Source organism: Manis pentadactyla, chromosome 3, assembly GCF_030020395.1.
Source record: "Manis pentadactyla isolate mManPen7 chromosome 3, mManPen7.hap1, whole genome shotgun sequence".
In the NCBI taxonomy this organism is placed as follows: domain Eukaryota; kingdom Metazoa; phylum Chordata; class Mammalia; order Pholidota; family Manidae; genus Manis; species Manis pentadactyla.
Window position 1 is genome coordinate 75,949,005 of NC_080021.1, and position 24,913 is coordinate 75,973,917.

Consider the following 24,913-nt stretch of genomic DNA (forward strand, 5'->3'; position numbering starts at 1 on the left):
GGGCCTTGAGGGGGTATTAGAGTTAGTGCGTTGGCAGATGGTGCACCTGCGGGTGATTTGGTTGAGTAGGGTTTTGTCTTCAGGAGAGAGAGAAAAAAAGGATTGTAAAAAATGAATCAAGGATTGGGAGCTAGGATGGAACAAATCGTGTAAGAAGCGGAAGAGGGACTCTTTGTCCTCGGAACAGAGGGTGTCTTGTGATAAGGCTAAAACCGCAAGGGCAGACGGATCGTTGTCTGGTGCATCTTCTGATAGGGCAATTGACTGGGCTACTCTGTCAGCTTTATTGTTACCTCTTGTAATGGGGGAGTCGTCCTTTTGATGTGATTTGCAGTGGACTATGCCCAGTCGGTGTGGGAGTTGTGAAGCCTCTAGAAGTTTAGTAATTAAGGCTGAATTAGTGATGGAATTTCCTTTTGTGGTGAGGAGGGCTCGTTCTTTCCATACTGCCGCGTGAGACGAGAATGTGGAATACGTATTTGGAGTCAGTGTACAGTGTGAGAGACGTGTCCTGGGCCAGAGTGCAAGCTCTGGTGGCTGCAATGAGTTCGGCCTGTTGATTGGTTGTACCGGGGGGTAGGGCTCGTGCCTCGATGACGTCTTCGAGGGAGACTACTGTGTATCCTGCGTAATGGGTGCCCTCATGTTTAAAGGAGGACCCATCAGTAAACCAGATGAGGTTGGAGTGTGAGAGGGCTCCTTCGGAGATCGTGGAGTGGCACGGAAGGAAGTTGTGAAGGGCTTCCAGGCAGTCATGCGAGGGAGTATGAGGAGGGTAGGGTAGAGGAAGAAGAGTGGCCGGATTCAGGGGTGGGCAGGGGAGGAAAGAAATGTCTGGATTTTGGAGGAAAGAGGATAGTAAGGTCAGGAGTCTGGAGGGAGGGAGAGTCTGGAAACTTTTGTAGGTTAAGAGATCCTTTAGGTGATGTGGGGGCAGAATGGTAAGGGGCGCCCCGAAAGTCAGTTTATGAGCTTCTTTCTGCAAGAGCTGTCCAGCAGCTAATGTCCATAGGCAGGGGGCCCATCCCCGAATTGTGGGGTCTAATTGCTTGGAAAGATAAGCTACTGGGGCAAAGGATGGGCCGTAATATTGGCCTAGGACTCCTAGAGCTTGACTGGACCTCTCATGAATGTATAATGAGAAGGGCTTCGACAAATCAGGAAGATGGAGAGCTGGGGCTTCCACAAGGGCTTGACGGAGCTTAATGAAGGAGTGTCGGGGTGAGGAGGATAATGGTTCTTCAGGGGGGCCCTTGCTGAGGTTGTATAGGGGTCTTGCCAACAGGGAGAAGTTAGGGATCCACGCTCCAAAATACCCAGCCAGGCCTAGAAAGGAAAGGATTTCTGTCTTGGTTTTGGGAACGGGCAGGTCAGAGAGGAGCCGTTTTCTGTCTAAGGTAATGGACTTTCTTTGTTGAGATAGAAGGAATCCGAGGTAAGTGACAGAAGGGGAAGAGATTTGAGCCTTGACGGGGGATACCCAGTAACCTCTGGAAGCTAGAAGGTTAAGTAGGGAGGCAGTGTCAAGTTGAGACTGTTCCCACGAGGGACTGCAGAGTAGAAGATCGTCCATGTATTGTAATAAGGTGGACTTGGAGTGATCATGATGAAACTGTTTGAGGTCCTGAGCTAGGACCTGTCCAAAAATATCTCGGAAGCCTTGTGGCAAAACTGTCCAAGTGAGTTGTTCAGAATGTCTTGTGTATGGGTCTGTCCAGGTGAAGGCGAAAAATCTTGGGTGGAGGGGTCCAGAGGGATAGAAAAAAATGCGTCCTTGAGATCTAGGACTGAGAAGTGGGAGGCCGAGGCAGGGATCTGCAATAAAAGGGTGTATGGATTTGGGACTAAGGGATGGATAGGGACAATGGCCATGCTGATGAGGCGAAGGTCTTGGACGAGGCGGAAAGATCTGTTGGTTTTTTTAACAGCTAATATGGGGGTATTAAATGGGGAGTGAATCGGTCTGAGGTAATTTTTGTTTAAAAGATCTTAAATGATGGGTTGGAGGCCTATGAGGGCTGAAGTGGTTAGGGGGTATTGGGCCTGACAGATATACTGAGAGGGGTTACGTAATTTGATAGAGGCAGGAGGACATAGAGCTACGGAGGGGCTTGTAATGTCCCAAACTTTGGGATTTACAGGGTGTATGAGGGCGGAACTGAAGCTTTCATTGGGTAGAGGGAGGTCGTCGGCTATGAGGGCCATCAGAAAGGGAGTGCTGGGGGCTGTGGGAGTGGATATAGTTATGGAAACATGGAGGAGAGAAAGGATGTCCCGTCCTAGTAAAGGGATGGGATACTGGGGCATAACCAGGAAGGAGTGGGAGAAAGGTATGGGATTGTCTTGGATTGTGCATAAAAGGGGGGGGTTTTAATGGGAAAATCTGTTTACCTCCTACCCCGACTATAGGAGTAATGGCAGGCGTGGTAGGGCCCCGGTATTCCCGCAAGACTGAGAAGGTGGCTCCTGTGTCTAGGAGGAAGGAGATGGGGCGACCGTCTACTATTAAAGTAACCCTGGGCTCCTGTTTGGTGATGGAAATGGTCGGGCGAGAAGCCCCCAGGCCCTGTCAATCTTCTTCTGCCAGCCCCTCTACGGCGGGCTTAGGATGCGGGATGTTCGTCCAGCCTCCCCTTTGGGAGGTTGGGCAATCAGACCCCCAGTGGCCCTTTTTGTGGCATCTGGGGCATGGGAATGTAGGAGATCTGGGGGAGGGACATGCCCTTGACCAATGTCCTTTTCCGCACTTGAAAGAAGCTCCTGGGGGGGGGCTTGTTTGTAGAGGGGCGCCCAGGTTGTGGTTTTATCAGCTGGGCCACCATTTGGAAATTGGCCTGATCAGCCTTTTGTTTACGGTGTTCTTTCTCCTCCTGGTTATGGAAGACTTTAAAAGCCACTGTTAGGATCTCAGTCTGTGGGGTAGCGGGGCCCTGTTCTAACTTTTTTAGTTTAGCTTTAATGTCGGGGTAGCTTTGAGCTAGGAAGTATGTCATAAGGACATGTCTCCCGTCAGGCGTTTCTGGGTCTAGGCTGGTACACTGTAATAGGGCTTGAGTGAGTCTGTCTAGGAACTCGGAGGGAGTTTCCTCCCTCCTTTGAATTATGTCTTGGAACTTTTGAAAATTGACTACTTTACAAGCTCCCTTTTTCAGACCTGCTATTAAGCAGGAGGCGAAAATATCTCGAGAGCGGAGACCCACGGCGGTGTTATAATCCCAGTGTGCGTCTTGTTCGGGGTCAGCGGTGGGGCCAGGGGGATAGGTGGGGTCAGTCCTGTGGGTTTCAGTAGCCTGCGTTTTGGTGAAGTCCCAAACTCGTCTACGCTCTTCAGGAAGGAGGGTATTTTCCAGGAGCATGAAAATGTCATGATGTGTGAGGCTGTATGACTGGAGGGTCCATTGAAACTCCCTGATATATGTCGTGGGATCAGTGGAAAAGGAACTTAGGCGTTTGTCAAGTTGGGCTAAATCTCCTAAGGAGAAAGGGATGTGAACGTGCACGATGCCTTCGGATCCTGCTACCTCCCGGAGGGGGGAGATAATTTTGGGAGGCCCTCGGGACCAAGTCTGAGGGGGACTGAAGGGTTCTGGCTCAGTCTGTGGGGGAGAAACAGGTGATGGGGGCATCCAGGGGGCGATAATTTTGGGAAGCCCTCGGGACTGAGTCTGAGTGGGACTGAAGGTTTCTGGCTCAGTCTGTGGGGGAAAAACAGGTGATGGGGGCAAAGACAGAGGAGGCTCCTTGGACTTAGTTAGAGGGGGACTGAAAGGCTCAGGCTCCATCTGCAGCGGGGGGGAAGGTGAAGGGGACGAAGGCGGAGGGGGTGAGGTGGGGGAGGAGATGGTGGTGGAGGAAGGGGGAGGGGCTGTTGTAGGAGAAGAGGGGGAAGGGAGTGTGCAGGAGGCTTCTGCGGGAGAGGAGGTGGAGGCGACGGCAACTGCGGAAGAGGGCTGAGTGGTTGTAGGAGGGAGAGGGGCTGAAGGGGGAAGCCTGTATGGCGGAGGTTCGTTGGCTGGGTCAAAGGTAATCGAAGAGGGACTGGGAGTGTGTGGAGGGGAGGGAGGCGGTTTGCAGGCTAGGAGAACTTGGGGCAGGGAACAGGTGATGCAGAGGCTGGGATTTTGAGCTAGGAGGCGAAAAGCCTCGATATAGGGAATCTCCTTCCATTTTTTCAGGTGCTGGTAGTAGTTAAAAAGATCACAATTGATGTTAGGTTCAAGAGTTCCCCCTGCAGGCCATTGGTTGTTATTGTCTAGGGGGTATGTCGGCCAATCTTGGGAGCAGTATTTATGGAGAAGTTTTGGTTTTATATCAGGTGTCAGAGAGAGGGTGGCTAGATACTTGAGCACGTATTCAGGAGGTGAATCTTTAGGGAGGGATGAGGAGGCTCCCATGGCTAAAGGACAGAGAAGGAGACAAATAGGGGAAGACGAAAGGAGATTCTCAGACTGGGAGCAGACTGCAAGGAGACAAAGGGCGTCCCCGATGATCCTTGGTGGTCTGCGGAAACTTGTATACGAGTCGGAATTTTTTAGGAAGTGTGGGTCGTCACCCAGACTTCTCTAAGAAGGCAGAGTGCCGGAGTCACGAGGTACCTAGTACTAGGAATTTTCAGCGGAAGGAACAGAAGGAGGAGGGGGGGAAGGGAGCGTTCTCATCCACAAAGGAGTCACCTCGTTTATGGCTGTTGGAAGAGGGGCCTGAGGGTCCGCTGCAGCCGTGAAGGCCTAAGGTGGGGAGAGTTCCCCCCTCGTCCCCGAGCGTCAGGGCCTTGCCGGACGATCACAGTCAATGTCGCTGCGATAGCTCGGGGAAGAGCGGCCCGCTCCGGGGGAAAACTTACCCAAAGGCTAGAGAGGAGTGCTGAGTGTGATGAGCCAGCGCCGGAAAAAGAGGATGAGGGCAAGCTGCTGCTGGTGTTGGGGGGGAAGACGGGGCCCAGTTGGGGTGTCCCGTCTCCCGGGTTTCGGCACCAATGAAAGGAAGGGAGTGACACACAGCAGCAGTTCACCGGAGAATTCCGCTTTATTAGGGAAAGGTGCTGGGTTATATAGGAAGGGGCATGAGGTGATTGTAGTGTTACTTCTACGGGGCTGGTGGCTATTGGCTAGGTGCTGGGATTGGGGGGCGGAGAGAGGTGATTGGGCTTCAGGTGGCGCCGGCGGGAACTGAGGACCTGGAAGAGAAGCAGGAAGTTTGCCATCTTATGGGTGGGAGCCCTTCATCGTGTACAAAAGGGAGTGGAGAGAGCTTGGGGGTCATCTTCGATTTTTACCTACTATACCCAGCACTTTACATATATGGGCTAGTGAATGGTGTACCTCTTAAAAAGCTTTTCAACTCAAGAGTATATATCTTCAAAGACTTGGAGGGCAAATTCAACCATAAAAAATTGAAAATTTATTTGAAAAGCTGATGTAGCTTTAACATACCATGTTAAAGGCAATGTTTCAATTAAAAGTGTTATAATAGGTAGATAGCCAGATGTGAGCAGGGAGGGGGTGGGGGACTTTGTCTGGTATTTACATTTGGTTAGATGCTGGTTTATATTCTAAACATTCTGTGTAGGGTGTTCTTTCAGAATGTAGGGAGGGAGGGTAGATAAAAACCTGCCAAAACTGACTGGTTCCAACATGGAGGCAAAGTTAATCCTGTTTTCACCTCCAAATACATTATATGCTCATTAGCATGCTAAAAATCACATCCTTTGGCACAATGACAGTTCTAAGGAAGACGATCTGAAGACAGAAAGAGGGTGTCACCCTATTTCCTAGAGGGAAATCCCCTCATAATTCTAAGAAAACCCTAACTATCCTGATGGATATTCCACCTCCTGCTTAAACTCCAGCTATAAGACCACCCAACTTGAACCCCACCAGGCTGCTCACCTCTCAGGCAAGCCCACACACTCTCCTTGAGTGTGTACTTTTGCCTTATTAAACTGATTTTGCTTGTACCTGATTAACCTGCTGTAACTACGGGAGGGAAAATCCCCGGGCAAAATACCTTTGGAACTGAAATCAGTCAAAAGGAGAAATAAAGTGGGAGAAACCCATTTATCTCTTACAGCAGTTGTCCTGTGTGTGTCTCTCTTGACCTGGCTGCAGAAGAAGAGAGCTCCACCCAACCTCTCCAGTCCAGATAAGCCCTCAGCCGCCCTTGTAATTCCTACTGATATGGAGATGGACTACTTCTCTCCACCCCTTGGAAACACCTATTTATATGGAGATGCACTAAGGCCAGGGGAGAGATTCTGGAAATACTGCAATTTTACCCATACCTGTTCTTGAACTCTCCCTCAGTCAGAGTCAAGATCCCTCTCCCGGGTTGAGGTCTCACCTAGTGCACAGGGAGATCTCCCCAGATTGGATGCCCAAGAACAAAACCAGACTCCTAACTTACTTATTAAAAACCTAGTGATTTTTATTAATTAAGAACAAAGCATTCATAAAAAATTAACAGACCAAAGCAATAAGAGCAGTGAATATGAGCAATAAAACTAATAAAGATTATCCTGTCATAGAGAATTAAGTTGTAACAAAAGTCTTTACAGAGCACACCAAAAGCAGTGGTTTGTTACAAGGAAGAAATAAATTTTGAAAAGAAGTGTGGGTAAAATTGAAACATTTCCAGAATTTCTCAGCTGGCTTTGGTACATCTGCATATCAACAGGCATTCAGAGGTGTAAACAAGTAGACTTTAGTGCATTTGCATCTTTCCTCAGGGGTGGATAAGTTCATCTCCATATCAATGGGTAACAGAGGGCTTATCTGTACCTGAGAGGTGAGGGGGAGGACCGGTGTTGTGGCTGCTTGAGCAGGAGAGAGAGATGGGCCAGACTGCAGTTTTGTAAGCAATAAACGGGTTTTAAACTTTATTTTCTCCCTTTGACTGATTTTGGTTTTTAGAGGTATTTTGCCCCGGGATTTCCTTTTCCCGGACTTACAAGAAGTAATAAATAGGCTCTGTACCTGTCTTGGATTCAAAGAGGGGCCTTGCCCTATTCCTTGTAATCTAGATCACTGCACACATCACAAATACTGAATCACAAAGACGTTTCACTTTCTTTTTGACATTATAGGAGAGGCTCCTTAAAGTTTGGTAACCAGTGGAGGACCAGAAATAATAAGAAGGGAAGTATAAGGAGATCTTGCGTGGAGGCCACAGGAGACTGGCTGAGAGCAGAAGAGGTCCTAGTGGGTAGGAGGAAAACTGCACCCAGCCCATCTGTGGGTAAAATTGTAATATTTCCAGAATCTCTCCCCTGTCTTTAGTGCATCTGCATATCAATAGGTGTTTCCAAGAGATGGAGAGTAGCCATCTACATATCAGTAGGTGATTACTAGGCTGTGCTAGGGTTTATCTGGACCAGAGAGGTTGGGTGTAGCTGATCTTCTGCTGCAGCCTGGTCAAGAGAGAATCTGGACAACTGCTTGTAAGAAATAAACGGGTTTCTTAACTTTACTTCTCCCTTTGACTGATACTGGTTTTAGAGGTATTTTGCCCTGAGATTTTCCCCCTGGAGTAACACCATGGAAGCCAAAGGAGGGGCACCCACTTCACTTTGGTCACTCCAGATCACACAGGTGGGGGTCTAGACACATCAGAGTCCCCAAGTTAGGCAGGAAAATAGATATGAGCGGGGTGGAAAGAGAAAAAGACCCCAAATTAATCAATTAAAGCTCAAAAGCCAAGAGCAACTTGGCCTGGAGTGTTTGAATATTTCTCAGATAAAGGAAGGTACCTCAGCATAGCCCATGTCTTTGTTGTGTTAATCATGGAGGCCCAGCTTACTTTCTTTTACCTTTACCTATATGCTGTTTTTTTCCTCCTTCCGTCCCTAATTAAGTAGTTCATAACCTTGGCAACTAATTTAGCATGCAGGCCCAGCCATAAACAACATAGTAAAAGGCAGGAAGGATTCCATCTTAAAGATTGTATTTTTTTTAAATTAATTTATTTTGTTGTCATTAATCTGCAATTACATGAAGAATATTATGTTTACTAGGGTCCCCCCTTCACCAAATCCCCCCCACAAACCCCATTACAGTACTGTCCATCAGCGTAGTAAGATGCTATAGAATCACTACGTCTTTTCTGTGTTGCACAGCCCTCCCCATGCCCCCCCACATTATACATGCTAATCGTAATGTCCCCCTTTTTTTTCCCCACCCTTATCCCTCCCTTTCTCCCCAGTCCCTTTCCCTTTGGTAACTGTTAGTCCATTCTTAGGTTCCATGATTCTGCTGCTGTTTTGTTCCTTCAGTCTTTCTTTGTTCCTATAGTCTTTGAGTTTGAGGTGAGTCTCTTGTAAGCAGCATAGAGATGGGTCTTGCTTTTTTATCCATTCTATTATTCTGTGTCTTTTGATTGGTGCATTCAGTCCATTTACATTTAGGGTGATTATTGAAAGATATGTACTTATTGCCATCGCAGGCTTTAAATTCGTGGTTGCCAAAGGTTCAATGTTAGCTTCTTTAGTATCTTACTGTAAGATAAATTTTAGCCGAAATAAGCAGACAAAGAGAGGCAACAAAGGGCCAGGTAATTTATTTTAAATACCCCCGGGTGAGGTTCTGTGGCCTTCTTGTCAGAGGCCAGAGAAGTCACACCCGGTTAGGGAGGTGGGGCGCTTATAATGGATTAGGAGGCGGAGGAGTGGGCAAACTATCTTAGGGGGGGTGTTGAGAGGTATGATTGGCTAAAGGTGACATAATAGTCAACTAGAAACTTTATTCTTTCCAAGAGGGAGGAGGCTGACATCCGGGTCTTAGTTGGCACATCAGGATGGAATTCAGGGAGAGCTGTCCCCTTTCCATATACGGCACAGACTTTGGGGTCTGGTCTGTTCTCCCCCTGTGGCATCTCTCTGTTCTGTTTGCATGTCCTTGTTTTTCCTTTCTCCAGCCTAACACTTACTGTCTAACTTAACTCGCTTATTGAGCTATTTTAAACACTGTCTGGTCATTATTTTTCTCCCTTCTTATTCCTCCTCCTCCATTCTTTATGTTGGTTGTTTTATTCTGTGCTCTTTTGTGCTTCCTTTAACTGCTTTTGTGGGTATTTGATTTCATTTTTTGCCTTTGGTTAGTATTTGGTAGGTCTGCTTTCTTTGCTGTGGTTTTATTTTCTCTGGTGACATCCATTTAGTCTTAGGAGTGCTCCCATCTAGAGCAGTCCCTCTAAAATACCCTGTAGAGGTGGTTTGTGGGAGGCAAATTCCCTCAACTTTTGCTTGTCTGGGAATTGTTTAATCCCTCCTTCATATTTAAATGATAGTCATGCTGGATACAGTGTTCTTGGTTCAAGGCCCTTCTCTTTCATTGCATTAAATATATCATGCCATTCTCTTCTGGCCTGTAAGGTTTCTGTTGAGAAGTCTGATGATAGCCTGATGGGTTTTCCTTTGTAGGTGACCTTTTTCCTCTCTCTAGCTTCCTTTAAAACTCTGTCCTTGTCCTTGACCTTTGCCATTTTAATTATTATGTGTCTTGGTGTTGTCCTCCTTGGGTCCTTTCTGTTGGGAGTTCTGTACACTTCCATGGTCTGAACGATTATTTCCTCCTCCAGTTTGGGGAAGTTTTCAGCAATTATTTCTTCAAACACACTTTCTATCCCTTTCTCTCTCTTCTTCTTCTTCTGGAACCCCTTTAATGCAGATATTGTTCCTTTTGGATTGGTCACACAGTTCTCTTAATATCGTTTCATTCCTTGAGATCCTTTTATCTCTCTCTGCATCAGCTTCTATGCGTTCCTGTCCTCTGGTTTCTATTCCATCAATGGCCTCTTGCATCTTATCCATTCTGCTTATAAATCCTTCCAGAGATTGTTTCATTTCTGTAATCTCCTTCCAGACGTCATCCCTTAGCTCTTGCATATTTCTCTGCAGCTCCATCAGCATGGTTATGAGCTTTATTTTTCATTCTTTTTCAGGAAGACTGGTTAGGTCTATCTTCTTCTCAGGGTTTGCCTCTGGTCTGTATCAATTTCTTCTGCCTTTTCATGGCGATAGATATATTTGTGGGGAGCTGGCGTGTGTGTTGGGTAAGAGAAAGTCCCTTCTTGCCAGTTTGTGGCCTTCCTCTCCTGGGAGAACAGCGGCCTCTAGCGTCTTGTGCTTGGCGGCTGCGTGCAGACAGGGCTTCTGATCTTGCCCGGCCGCTATGGAGTTTATTTAGCTCTGCAGTTGCTGTGGGCGTGGCCTTCCTCAGGCTGCTTCTCCAATATGGCGGAGCCATGTTGGAGGATGAACAGGTGAGAGGCTGTTTATCGCAGTGAGGGGCCTCCAAGCTGTGCTGCAGGGGTTCAGGCGCCCAGAGTTCCCCGGGGTTCCCAGCTGCTGGACTAAGTGTCCCGGGCACTTCCGTCCAGCTGTGGGGTCCCTGTCCCTTTAAGACTTTCAGAAAGCACTTGCTTTTCTTTGTCCCAGGTGTGCCAGCTGCAGGGATCTCCTCACAGGTCTTACTGTCCTGTTTCCCTAGTTTCCAGCACCCCACGCATGCACTGTGTCTGGGCTCTGGTGTGGATGGCTAGGGCTGGGTGTTTAGCAGTCCTGGGCTCCCTCTCCCTCCCTGCTCCGACTCCTCTCCTCCCGCTAGGAGCTGGGGTGAGGGGCGCTCACGTCCTGCTGGGCCGCGGCTTGTATCGTACCCCCTTCACATGGTGCTGGGTTCTTGCAGGTGTGGATGTAGTCTGGCTGTTGTCCTGTGTCTTCTGGTCTCTCTTTTAGGAAGAGTTGTATTTGTTGTATTTTCAAAAATATATATGGTTTTGGGAGGAGATTTCTGCTGCTCTACTCACACCACCATCTTGGTTCTCCGCTTAAAGATTGTATTTTAATACCCAGGAATTAAAAATGTAAGATTCTTAACTTACTCTTTAATAAACAGACAATAGCTCAGCCCACCTTGGGAGCTGGGTAGGCAAGCTGTTTGATAAGTGCCCAGACTAAGACATCTGTATCCAGGGAGAAATCAGATCAGGAAGTTCCTTGTGTTAAGTTAATTCTAAATATTCAAAGACCACTTAACAAGTCTACACCCCCAGCCCTTGGTCACATTCCTAAAGAATCCTTACAAGTGGGAACACTCAACCTTTTATGCGCTCCTCTCTCTGAGGACGCCTGCACTAAGTGCGTAAACTTTTAACTTTAAACTCTCTCTTTTCAACTTTTCAGGGCGCACTTCTCTCTCTGAGGTCATCCACACTTTCTAAGTGTGTAACCTTTTAATCTTAAACTTTCTCTCTCCAAACCTTTCAGGGCACTTCTTGCTGAGGTTACCTGCTGCACTTCTCTCTTTAAGTTACTTTAAATTAAACTTTTACCCTGCTTCACTACTGTGTCTCTGCCCTTCAATTCTTTGTTGTGGCAGGGACAAGGACCGAGGAAAATATACAGTGCTCCCCCAACACCCAGACGCTTGCTCTCTTCTTTCTCGCATCTGCTCAGCTGGTGTAGTTTTGAGACATGAACTTCCAGAAAGGATGGGATTTTTGTGAGGGAGAGTATGTGCTCAACCTGGCTCCCAGGTCACTCCCCTTCTAATCTTGGGCTTGGTCCAGGTACCAGCCAAGTGTCCGGGGTCTAGCCAGCCCCAGTTCAATGGCATAGTGTATATGAAAGGACCAGGAAGGAGAAAAATTAAGCATGGATCCTAGATATTTTACCTGATGAGGAGGAAAATGCAAATAATTGGGGTAGGAAAAGCCCAGGTGGGAAAGAGGAGAATCAAAAGATTCTATTTTTGCTATGTTGAATTGAGATGCCAACAGATATCCAAGTAGAGATTGCAAATGAGTAACTGGAGATTTGAGTCTGGAGCTTGGGGGAGTGGTCGAGCCAGGGGCAGAAATACCACATAGCTGGTATTATTGTTAGGGCCAAATGCTTTTTCAAGTGCCTGATAGAAATTTGCAGTTTCTATATGGTAGATTATATATTTGTATCCTCTACCTATTTACCTATTAAGTCTCTGACAATCACTGTTAAAATTCCCACCAGTTTAATACAGTTGAAAATATATAACAAACCATGCCCACATCATCTTATCTTCACAACAAATGACAGTTTTTTAAAAATCTTTATTTTATAGAGAAAGAGACTGAGGCTTAATGAGATCATCAATTTCTCATGCTAGGAAATGGCAGTACTGGAAGATAGATATTTGGGTCTAATGAGTTCTGACCTCCACATACAAACGTAGAAGTCATCAGCATATAACACCTAAGAAAACCATATTCATATTCCATGAGGAAGTGATGGACACCTTACATTCATAAGGAAGAGGTACACTGAGTCTCCCAAGAGAAGTCATAGGATGGTATATACAGAAAATTAGACTTCAGACCCTGTGGGTAAAATTGGAGTATTTCTAGAATCTCTCACCTGGCTTTAGTGCATCTCCATATGAACAGGTGTTTCCAAGGGGTGGAGAGAAGTAGTCCATCTCCATATCAGTAGGTAATTATGAGGGTGACTGAGGGCTTATCTGGACTGGAGAGGTTGGGTGGAGTTCTTTTCTTCTGCAGCCTGGTCAAGAGAGACACAGGATGACTGCTTATAAGAAATAAATGTGTTTCTTAAACTTGTGAAAACCCTTCTTAACCCTGTGTGAAAACTTCCAGGGCAAAGAAGCCAGAAGAAAGCGAAGCAAAAATCAAGGAGCTTTCACTTCTTCCAGGTGTGCTCTCTTCAGAGAAGTTGCTAGCAAACCTCCCCTTACATCCCATTGGCCCAACTTGCCTGCTATTCCTGGACCACTCCCTGTGGCAGGAAAATTCCATTCTGCGGCTGGCTTACTGGCCACTGGGTGAGTTCCTGGACCATTGGGGCAGGAGACACTGCACTCCCTACGGCCCAGCCATTCTCCAGCAGAGTGTTGACATGGAGTCATGTGTTGGGCATTCTAGGTTGTCAGAATGATTGCAAGTCAGGGATGTCAAATATCCTAAGATGTGCGGGGCAGTGGCAGAACAGAGTAAAGAATGGGCCAGCCCCAAATGCCCATTGTGCCTGCTGCTAAGATATAACTGCTGTAGACAGAGGCCCACCCTCGAATCTCACTGGCTTCCTGAGGAAGTGTGGTATAATGAGAAATTTCTCTGGTCTTTATCCCTAATTCCTGGCACAGACCTCCTAAAACCCTTGGAAATTCTTGAGTGATAGGAATGTCTTTTGTTATTCATAGTGGTCTTCTTTTGAGTACAGCTGAGTTTATGTTAATGAGGTGACTTAAGGTGGGATCCCTACATAGCTTCAGTCAGGCTCATCACCAGAAAGACTACATGATTAGAGGGCTGGAGTTTTCAGGCCTACCCACCAACCTCTAGGAAGGAGATGGGATGGTGCAGACAAGCTCTATAAAAATTCTTGAACAATGAGAAACTGGATGGGTTGGTGAACAAGAGGAGGTGCTTAGAGGGTGGATGCCCAGAGAGAACATCTCTCCCATCTGGCTGTTACTGAGTAGCATCCTTTTATAATAAATGGGTAAGTGTAAGTTAAGTGTTTCCCTATGCTTGTGAGCCATTCTAGCAAATTATCAGAACTGAGGAAGGAGTCCTGGCAAATCTGGTTTATAGGTGGTCAGTTGACAGTACAGGTGGACCCTGGTATTTGCATCTAAGGTGGGGCAGTCTGGTGGGTCTGAGCCCTTCTTCTGTGGGATCTGCCACTTATCTCCAGGTCGATAGTGCCAGAAGTAAGTTAAAATTGTAGGACACTCACTTGATGTCTACTGAGAACTGGAGAATTGCTCACTGGGGTTGGAAAATCCTCCAGGAGGATATGATGTCTGAACAAAAGTCAGGAAGGAAGGAGAAAGTGGGCACAGGGGAGGTAAACAGTCGCAGCTACTGCAGATACTACAGATCTTAGAAACACAGAAAGCCTGGGGTTTTCATCCTGACTCTGCCACTTTGGAGCTGTGTGATTTGGGCAAGTAAATGAGCCTTATTTTCTTTAAGAGGTAAAAACGGAATAATAATACCTACCTCATGAGATTACAGAGAGGATAAATGAGAGAATGAATGTATACAAAGAGTGAAATATCCTGGCCCACAGGAGGGACTCAATGCATGTTTCCTTTCTTCCTGCTCTTATGTGCATTAGTTTACAGCATAGCTACCCGATAGAATCTGGAAGGCTATTTACAACAAATGTTTTTTGAGGTGCTAATATCCTCTAATGAGAACATGAGCCATCATCAAAACCATTAGATTAGGAATATTACAGATGGTCCCTGCACAATGTGTTCATGTCACAGATGGCTCATAATAACAAGTCTATTAATAAGGAGGAATAGACATATCAGTTTCAATTTTGGGCTTTCATTGCCTCCTTAAGTATACTCTTATTATATAAAATAAATGAAATGAGTATGCACACCTGTATTTGCCTTACCATATGTTTCATATGTAGGCGAAGATGCGTAAGAAAATGACTTGGTTTTCAATGCATTTTCTTCCCTTTAAACACAGACCTTTGTGCATACTGTTCTCTCTGTCTGGAAGATAGCACTTGCTTTCTTTTAGAGCCAGTGTAAATCATCAATTCTTCAGGAAAGGCCTCGTTATTTTCCAGCCTAGATAGGACCTTTTGTTTTTGTTCTCAAGCCTATGTTTCTGTTATTCATTATTGTGTTACAAACCACTCCGAAGTTCAGTAATTTTCTTAGGCAGAAAGACAGAAATGAGCGGGATGAAAAGGAGAAAGGGCCCCTGCAAAGATGACTCAGGGAGTTGATCAAATAGAACCAGAAAGCCAGAAATGATGCAAAGAGTTAATCAGATGAAGCCACAGGGTCCAAAAGTGACTCAGGAAATGTCCAGGGTCCCCCAGATAAGAAACATCAGAGGCTCAAGCACAGCACAGTCCCTGTCCCCATTTCACCAATCACAACAAGCCTAGAGAGCTGACCGCTTTCAATCAAGGAGCTCTCTGCCCTGCCATAACCACATAAAAGAAGCCTCAGAATGAGCATCCACGCTTGCCTGTCTTAGGCAGGCCCACTCTGCTAGTCTATGCAGAGTGTATTAAAACTTACTTTGCTTCCTTGGCTTTGGTCTCTCATCTCAGTGTATCTGACTTCCCTGCGACACCGAGCTGAGTCCTTTCCTTCCCAACAATTTGAGTACTAACGGTGTTATTTTCTATGATTCTTTTGGTTGATCATATGGTTTTTCTGCCTCATGTGGTCTTGATTGAGCTGCAGAGATAGCTGAAAGGTCAGTGACTGGCATATCATGCTGGACACCTACTGAGAGTTCAGTCGGGGTTTTTGGCCAGGACCGTGGATGACCTCCACGTGAGCCATGTGGCTGCTGAGCTTCACAGAATGGCAACTGGATCCTAAGAAAGTGCATTCCAAGAAGCCTAGTCCCAATGTGGAGTGTTTATCAAACCTGGGCTTGCACCATGTTTGTAATATCTCAATAGTCAAAGTTAGCTTCTTGGCCAAACCAGGGTCACATGGAAGGGGATTCCACAAGGACAAAGTACCAGGAGGCATGATTCATTGGGGGCCACCAAAGTCTACCACAGCCAGTGACCCTTTCCTGCATAGTACTTGGTGTTGTTCACAATTGTATATGCGCACGTGTTCTTATTCTTGCTCCCTCACTCTTAATAGACTCTAGGACCGATGAAAACAGGGATCTTTTGTTTTTTTGCTAATCATCATGAAACAGAATCTAAAATGCACTTGAAACATTTTGAAGAAACCCAAGTGACTGGGACACTAACAATCAATGCCACCATGCAGGGCTTGCAAAAGGAATTGGTCCAAAAATGGCCTGGCTGTTGGTATTTGGTCTCCCATCTCCATGCTATTTTGGAGAGAGTCACAGGTGTCCTCCACACCTTCCCCCATCATGGCTCTCGGGACTGGGGTGCTTCCCTCTCACCTCAGGTCAAGTGAGAGGGATTTTAAAGACTATTTGGAGAACTGAACATGTGACTGTCAGCTTCTGATACTCCATCCCTTTAATATCACACTGCTTGTGGGCACCAGTGTTGTTTATGGGCTTCAGACCCTGCAAGGGGATTGTCTCAGAAACCTCTTGCCAGGCAATGCCTCTGAATGAGGAGTGGCTTCCAGAGAAATCTGTACCCATCCTGGGCAGACACCCAGTGATGCCTTTAAGCAAGTAACATTAGCTTCATTTATTGGGTGCCTCTCATTTGCTGGGTTCATCACATATATACTTTCTAATTTGTATGACAACCCTGCAAGTTAGACAGGTGTCATTCACATTTTACAGAAGAGAAAACAGAGGCTGAAGAATGTGTGGGTATGTGTCCAACATCACATAGCTAATAGCAGCAGAGCTCTGTTTTGAACCTACCTCTGTATTCAAAATTCATGTCCTTTCACTAGTCCCAGGTCAGGCAGTCATGGAGAAGACATGTGTCTTCAGGGGCAGATACAGAGACCAAATTTGGGGTATGAGATGTTGTATAGGGATCAACACTCATGAAAGGAAGGGGGAGGAAGCGATACTGGGCAGACAAGCTGTGCGGCAATGCAGGTCTCGGCTGCCCTTGTAGGCACTCTGGAACAAAAGTCCATCAGTGTGGTCCACCTGCAGGTGGAAGACTGGGCCTTATACCTCTGCCTCACTCAGGTACAGGAGGCAGGCTGCCCCAGTACAGTGCTTAATTTTGTGTCAGCTTGACTGGGACATGGGGTGCCCAGATATTTGGCCCAGCCTTAGTTCTGAGCGTGTCTATGGAGGTGTTTCTGGATGAGATTAGCATTTGAATTGGTTAGAGTGAGGGAAGCAGATTGCTGTCTCCAGTGTGGGTGGGCACCATCCCATCAGTTGAGGGCCTGAACAGAACAAAAAAGCAGAGAAAGAAATAATTGCCCTTTGCCTGACTGTGTGAACTGGGATATTGATCTTTTGCCCTTGGACTGGAACTTAACCATGGTTCCTCTGGTTCTTGTGCCTTCACATTTGGACTAGAAATTATACCACTGGCTTTCCCAGGCCTCCCAGCTCACAGATGGCAGATGGCAGATGACAGGATTTCTTAGCCTTCATAATCATGTGAGCCAATTCCTCACATATATGTATGTATGTATATATATATATAGTGTGTGTGTGTGTATATATATATGTATATATATATATATATACACACACACACACACACACACTATTGGTTGTGTTTCTCTGGAGAACTCTAATACACCCAGAACGTGTATTTCCTCCAGCAGGGTGGCCCTTTGCAGCTGCAAAGAGTCCACAGGGCTGAGAGAACCCCTGATGACTGCACACCCCACAGCTGGGCAGTACATTCTTCCTTGAAGGAAGGGCTCCTGACCATACATCCCTATATCTACCACACACCTCTGAGCTATTAATTTCAATTTTTCTTTTGGTAGTTTTGACTTAAAAAAATTGTGCTACATTAATACTTATGTTTTAATATCATTATTGACTTGAGATTCATTTAATAGCTTAAAATATTTGAGTATGGGACTCCTAGGTTTAAAATCTGAGAACTGGTTAAAATGGTAAATTTTATTTTATGTATATTTTATCATGATTAAAAAATCTGTGACTGCTACACATTACATATATGAGAGTCTACATTCCCTTTACGTTCCTGAAACCTACCAGAATCAGGTCAAACTGTATTTGCAAGCCTCTATTACAGATCACTCCTTCCCCACTCTCAGCTTCCCATCTGACTTCTTTGCTCTAAACAATGCTTTAGCCATACTGACCTTCTCATTGGTCCCAGAATATTCATCTTCTCTAACTGCTCAGTATTTTTGCACTTCCTAGATTATCTATTATATTTCCCTGACTTCTCTGCCTGATAAATTCCAACTGATCCTTCAAGATAAAATGTAAATATTATTCAACTCTTCTGGCAATTTTTTTTGCTGTAATCCCTGTTTTCCCATTATGTATCTTCTAGAGTATGGTTTATATATAGATGCTGTAACTCCGGGGGAAAATCCCGGGCAAAATACCTTTGAAACTGAAATCCGTCAAAGGGAGAAATAAAGTGGGAGAAACCTATTTATTGCTCACAAGCAGTCATCCACTTCTCTCCTGCCTCTCTTGACCCGGCTGCAGAAGGGAACCCACCCAATCTCTCTGATCCAGAGATGCCCTCCCTTGCCCTTGTAATCACCTGTTGATATGGAGATGGACTACTTCTCTCCACCCCTTGGAAACACCTACTGATATGGAGATGCACTAAGGCCAGGTGAGAGATTTTGGATATATTGCAATTTTATCCACAGATGAATGTGTATGATTTGGTTATATGTACACGTTACATCATTGTGTTGTGAAATGATGGTTTTGGCCTCAAGTAACAAAAAAATAGGTCTTACCTCTCTATTGGCTTCACCCCTTTAGCCTATAATTCTGTTTAATGTTAACATTGCAAACTCCAGTGGATATGTTTCAGTTCTTAATTTACTTTATTTCAGTTCTGGTTATCTATTGCTGTGTGTGGTATAACACAAATTTATCTGGCTTTTGTCCCACTGCATTCAAGGCAGAGCTTCACAAATCCCTGGAATTTCCTGTGTGATAGGTGTGTCTTTGTTATGCTAATGAAAGTGTACTGGTGGTTTCTTTAAAGAGCTTCAGGATGGGCTGGGGTTGTCTTCAGAAAGACCAACCACCAGATTAGAGTGTCAGGACATTCAGCTGCCACTAGGGATGGGAGCTAAAGAACTAGTTCAATCACCTGGCCAATTATTTAATCAATCATTCCTATGTCATAAAGCCCCAGTAAAATTTCTGGACCCTGAGACCAGTACCTTACTGGTTGGTGAACACATTGATATGCTGGGAGGGTGAGGTGCCCTTATTCCACAGGGAAAGGGCATGGATGCTCTGCATTTGAGTCTCTCCCGACCTTGTCCTGGGTGGATCCATTATAATAAAATGGTGTAATCAAGAGTTGGGCACTTCCCTGAATTCTGTGAGTCATTCAAGTGAGTTACTGAACCTGAGGGGATTGTGGGAACCTCTGAATTTTTAGTCAGGCAGTCAGAAATGAGTGTGACCTGGAGACTCCAAAAGATTGCACCTGGTGTCTGGAGTTCAGGCTGTCCTGTGGAGGAATTTGCCCTAAGCGTGTGGTGTTTTGGGTAAATCTGGATGGATACTGACAGAACTGAATTGTACTATATCCATTGGAGTTATCTCAGCTGGAATGGAAATTAAATACTACAGTTAACCATCCAGATAGTTGCTTAAAATACTTTGAAAATCATGATTTCTCACAGCTGTAGGTTGATGGGGCTCAGCCAGAGGTCCTCACCTGAGGTCTCACATGCAAGTGTAGTGAGATGACCCCTGAGGCCTGGACAGATGGTACCTGGGCTGGACTAGCTGGAACAGCCATGCTGTCTGGGCACCTCTCTCTCCTCAGGGCTGGCTTGGGCTTTGTCAGGGTGTGATGATCTCAGGGTAGTCAGACTTCTTACATGGTGACTGGCTTCTCCCTGATGGGACAATTTCTGGTCAGGAACAGGAATTGGAAGCTGTGGCCTCTTGAATTCCGTACCAGGAAATGGGCACAGCATCCCTTCCATTGTATTCTATTGGGAAGACAGTCACAAAACCCACTCGGACTCAAAGACAGGAGGCATAGAAACCCACTTCTTGATGGAAGGAGCATCAAATAATTCATGGCTGTCTTTAATCTGCTTCATTGTCTCTTTGTCATTTGACAATGTTCACTGCAAATGATATGACATCATGTTCTCTGTTTTTCTCTGATCTGTGAGTATTCTCTAGTCTTCTTTTATTTTTTATTTTTCCCCCTTGTCCCTCCCTTCTCACCCATCCTCCTCAGTCCCTTTCCCTTTGGTAACTGTTAGTCCATTCTTGGGTTCTGTGAGTCTGCTGCTGTTTTGTTCCTTCAGTTTTTTTTTCTTTGTTCTTTAATCCACAGATAAGTGAAATCATTTGATACTTGTCTTTTTCCACCTGGCTTATTTGACTGAGCATAATACTCTCTAGCTCCATCCATGTTGTTGCAAATGGTAGGATTTGTTTTCTTCTTATGGCTGAATAATATTCCATTGTGTATATGTACCACATCTTCTTTATCCATTCATCTACTGATGGATACTTAGATTGCTTCCATTTCTTGGCTATTGTAAATAGTGCTGTGATAAATATAGGGGTGCAAGCATCTTTTTCAAACTGGCTGCTGCATTTTTAGGGTAAATTCCTAGAAGTGGAATTCCTGGGTCAAATGGTATTTCTATTTTAAGCTTTTTGAGGAACCTCCATACTGCTTTTCCACAATGGTTGAACTAATTTACATTCCCACCAGCAGTGTAGGAGGATTCCCCTTTCTTCACATCCTTGCCAACATTTGTTATTGTTTGTCTTTTGGATGGTGGCCATCCTTACTGGTGTGAGGTAATATCTCATTGTGGTTTAAATTTGCATTTCTCTGATGATTAGTGATGTGGAGCATCCTTTCATGTGCCTGTTGGTGATCTGAATTTCTTCTTTGGAGAAATGTCTGTTCAGATCCTCTGCCTATTTATTTTTTATTTTTTTTAATTTTGGTATCATTAATCTACAATTACATGAGAAACATTATGTTTACTAGACTCCCCCCTTCACCAAGTTACCCCCCCCACAAACCCCATTACAGTCACGGTCCATCAGCATAGTAAGATGCTGTAGAGTCACTTACTTGTCTTCTCTGTGTTGCACAGCCCTCCAGGTGCCCCCCCACATTATACATGCAAATCTTTTTTGTTTGTTTGTTTGTTTTAATTTAAAAAATTATTTTGGTATCATTAATCTATAATTACATGAGGAACATTATGTTTACTAGGTTCCCTCTTCACAAAGTCCCCCCCACAACCCCCATTACAGTCACTGTCCATCAGTGTAGTAAGATGCTGTAGAAACACTACTTGTCTCCTCTGTTTCCTCTGCCCATTTTATAATTGGATTATTTGCTTTTTGTTCGTTGAAGTGTGTGAGCTCTTTATATATTTTGGATGTCAACCCTTTATCGGATCTGTCATTTATGAATATATTCTCCCATACTGTAGGATGTGTTTTTGTTCTATTGATGGTGTCTTTTGCTGTACAGAAGCTTTTCAGCTTAATATAGTCCTACTTGTTCATTTTTGCTTTTGTTTCTCTTGCCTGGGGAGATATGTTCATGCAGAAGTCACTCATGTTTATGTCCAAGAGATTTTTGCCTATGTTTTTTTGTAAGAGTTTTATGGTTTCATGACTTACATTCAGGTCTTTGATCCATTTCGAATTTACTTTTGTGTATGGGGTTAGACAGTGATCCAGTTTCATTCTCTTACATGTAGCTGTACAGTTTTGCCAACACCAGTTGTTGTAGAGACTGTAATTTCCCCATTTTATGTCCATGGCTCCTTTATTGTATATTAATTGGCCATATATGTTTGGGTTAATGTCTGGAGTCTCTATTCTGTTCCACTGGTCTGTGGGTCTGTTCTTATGCCAGTACCAAATTGTCTTGATTACTGTGGCTTTGTAGTAGAGTTTGAAGTTGGGAAGCGAGATCCCCCTTGCTTTATTCTTCCTTCTCAAGGTTTCTTTGACAATTCAGAGTCTTTTGTGGTTCCATATGAATTTTTTTTTTTGAGAGGGCATCTCTCATATTTATTGATCAAACGGTTGTTAACAACAATAAAATTCTATATAGGGGACTCAATGCACAATCATTAATCAACCCCAAGCCTAATTCTCAACAGTCTCCAATCTTCTGAAGCATAACGAACAAGTTCTTACATGGTGAACAGTGCAAGGGCAGTCATCACAGAAACTTTCGGTTTTGATCACGCATTATGAACTATAAACAATCAGGTCAAATATGAATATTCGTTTGATTTTTATACTTGATTTATATGTGAATCCCACATTTCTCCCTTATTATTATTATTATCATTATTTTTTTTTTAAATAAAATGCTGAAGTGGTAGGTAGATGCAAGATAAAGGTAGAAAACATAGTTTAGTGCTGTAAGAGGGCAAATGTAGATGATCAGGTGTGTGCCTATAGACTAAGTATTAATCCAAGCTAGACAAGGGCAACAAAACATCCACAGATGCAGAAGATTTCTCTCAAAACAGGGGGGGTGAGGTTCTAAGCCTCACCTCTGTTGATCCCCAATTTCTCACTTGATGGCCCCCCTGTGACTGTGCCTGTCTTAGGTTGTTCCTCTCTTGAGGAATCTTACCCATCTCTGGCTAACAAATCATCTTCCGGGGCCATACAGGGAAATGTAAAATTGGTAAGTGAGAGAGAAGCAGTATTGTTTGAAAAGGTTAGCTTTTTACTTCTTTGCAGGTTTATGCCCTGTGGCTTCTATGCCCAGCATTTGTCTTGAGATATCTTTACCACTTGGAAGAATTATGATACTTGGTAATTTCGATATGAGGCATGAATTCTACTTAAGGGTTGTAATTAGGAAGGAAGAAGAAAAGCTATAGAAGTAGCAGACGGAAGAAAACATGGGAAGATTGATTATTTCTTTGACATATCTTCTTGTAGAGTAACATAAGCATGTGTAGGTTTTAAACTACTAATTAAATTGCGCACACACATTAACATAATAGGGATACAGCTACATAACCAAAGCAGACCTACAATTACCAGCCATCTCCAGTGAAACCAAGAAAACCAGTTAGGCACCCTAAGCATTTGTGAAAACTTATCAATGATATGATGGATGTTGTCTAACTGAATTTGAATAGTTTGGGAAGAATCAGACAAATTAAAACAACACATTCCTGGGAACTGTTCACATCCCATATGTTCTTTTAACAGTAGATAGTCTGTAGTCGCAAGATTTTGGAGCACTGCAACTTGCACCTCTCCTAATTCTTGGTTGAGTTCTGACAGTATAGATCCAGTCAAATTTGTTGTTTTACTCTATGCACAGGCCAGCTTAGATATCTCCTTCTTCATTCCAATGGCAAGTCCAGGAACCAGTGGGATGAGTGCAGCTACAACTGCAACAGTGCCAGGATCTTTGTTGAAGTTTTTTGATGATCATCTTCTGGAATGACTCTTCCAGAGAATGTTGATGTTGGAAGTTCTTCTTCTTATCGTATCTTAGTTCGTTTTCTGGGTAGCCAAATTAGGCTTTGATCCTCTGTATAAACACAAACAAACCCTTTGCCCACATTATGATATGCCCTTTATACCATTGTGAAGAACTAATTGGAGATCACCACACAGGAGCTGCTTTTTTTTTTTAAGAGAAAGGAATATTATCAGAAAAATGTATTTCCATAGCTGATCATCTGACACCCTTTAAATGATCAAAATTAAGGATATTTAAAGCATGCATTAATTGTTGATTTACAGTTAGTTTTATCCTATCAGGGAGTAATCCCCCTTTCCTTTCTTTTTTTTTTTGTTATCATTAATCTACAATTACATGAAGAATATTATGTTTACTAGGCTCTCCCCTATACCAGGTCCCCCTCACAAACCCCCTTACAATCACTGTCCATCAGCATAGCAAAATGTTGTATAATCACTACTTGTCTTCTCTGTGTTGCACAGCCCTCCCCTTTCTCCCCCCCCATTATGCATGCTAATCATAATACCCCCTTTCTTCTTCCCCCCACCTTATCCCTCCCTACTCACCCATCCTCCCCAGTCCCTTTCCCTTTGGTGCCTGTTAGTCCATTCTTGGGTTCTGTGATTCTGCTGCTGTTTTGTTCCTTCAGTTTTTCCTTTGTTCTTATACTCCACAGATGGGTGAAATCATTTGGTATTTCTCTTTCTCCGCTTGGCTTGTTTCACTGAGCATAATACCCTCTAGCTCCATCCATGTTGTTGCAAATGGTAGGATTTGTTTTCTTCTTATGGCTGAGTCATACTCCATTGTGTATATGTACCACATCTTCTTTATCCATTCATCTACTGATGGACACTTAGGTTGCTTCCAAATCTTGGCTATTGTAAATAATGCTGCATTAAACATAGGGTTGCATCTGTCTTTTTCAAACTTGAGTGCTGCGTTCTTAGGGTAAATTCTTAGGAGTGGAATTCCTGGGTCAAATGGTAAGTCTATTTTGAGCATTTCGAGGAACCTCCATACTGCTTTCCACAATGGTTGAACTAATTTACATTCCCACCAGCAGTGTAGGAGGGTTCTCCTTTCTCCACAACCTCGCCAACATTTGTTGTTGTTTGTCTTTTGGATGGTAGCCATCCTTACTGGTGTGAGGTGATACCTCATTGTGGTTTTAATTTGCATTTCTCTGATAATTAGCTATGTGGAGCATCTTTTCATGTGTCTGTTGGCCATCTGTATTTCTTTTTTGGAGAACTTCTGTTCATTTCCTCTGCCGATTTTTTAATTGGATTATTTGTTTTTTGTTTGTTGAGGTGGGTGAGCTCTTTATATATTTTGGATGTCAAGCCTTTATTGGTTCTGTCATTTACAAATATATTCTCCCATACTGTAGGGTTCCTTTTTGTTCTATTGATGGTGTCTTTTGCTGTAAAGAAGCTTTCAGCTTAATATAGTCCCAGTTGTTCATTTTTGCTGTTGTTTTCCTTGCCTGGGGAGATATGTTCAAGAAGAGGTCACTCATGTTTATGTCTAAGAGGTTTTTGCCTATGTTTTTTTGTAAGAGTTTTATGGTTTCATGACTTACATTCAGGTCTTTGATCCATTTCGAATTTACTTTTGTGTATGGGGTTAGACAGTGATCCAGTTTCATTCTCTTACATGTAGCTGTACAGTTTTGCCAACACCAGTTGTTGTAGAGACTGTAATTTCCCCATTTTATGTCCATGGCTCCTTTATCGTATATTAATTGACCATATATGTTTGGGTTAATGTCTGGAGTCTCTATTCTGTTCCACTGGTCTGTGGGTCTGTTCTTATGCCAGTACCAAATTGTCTTGA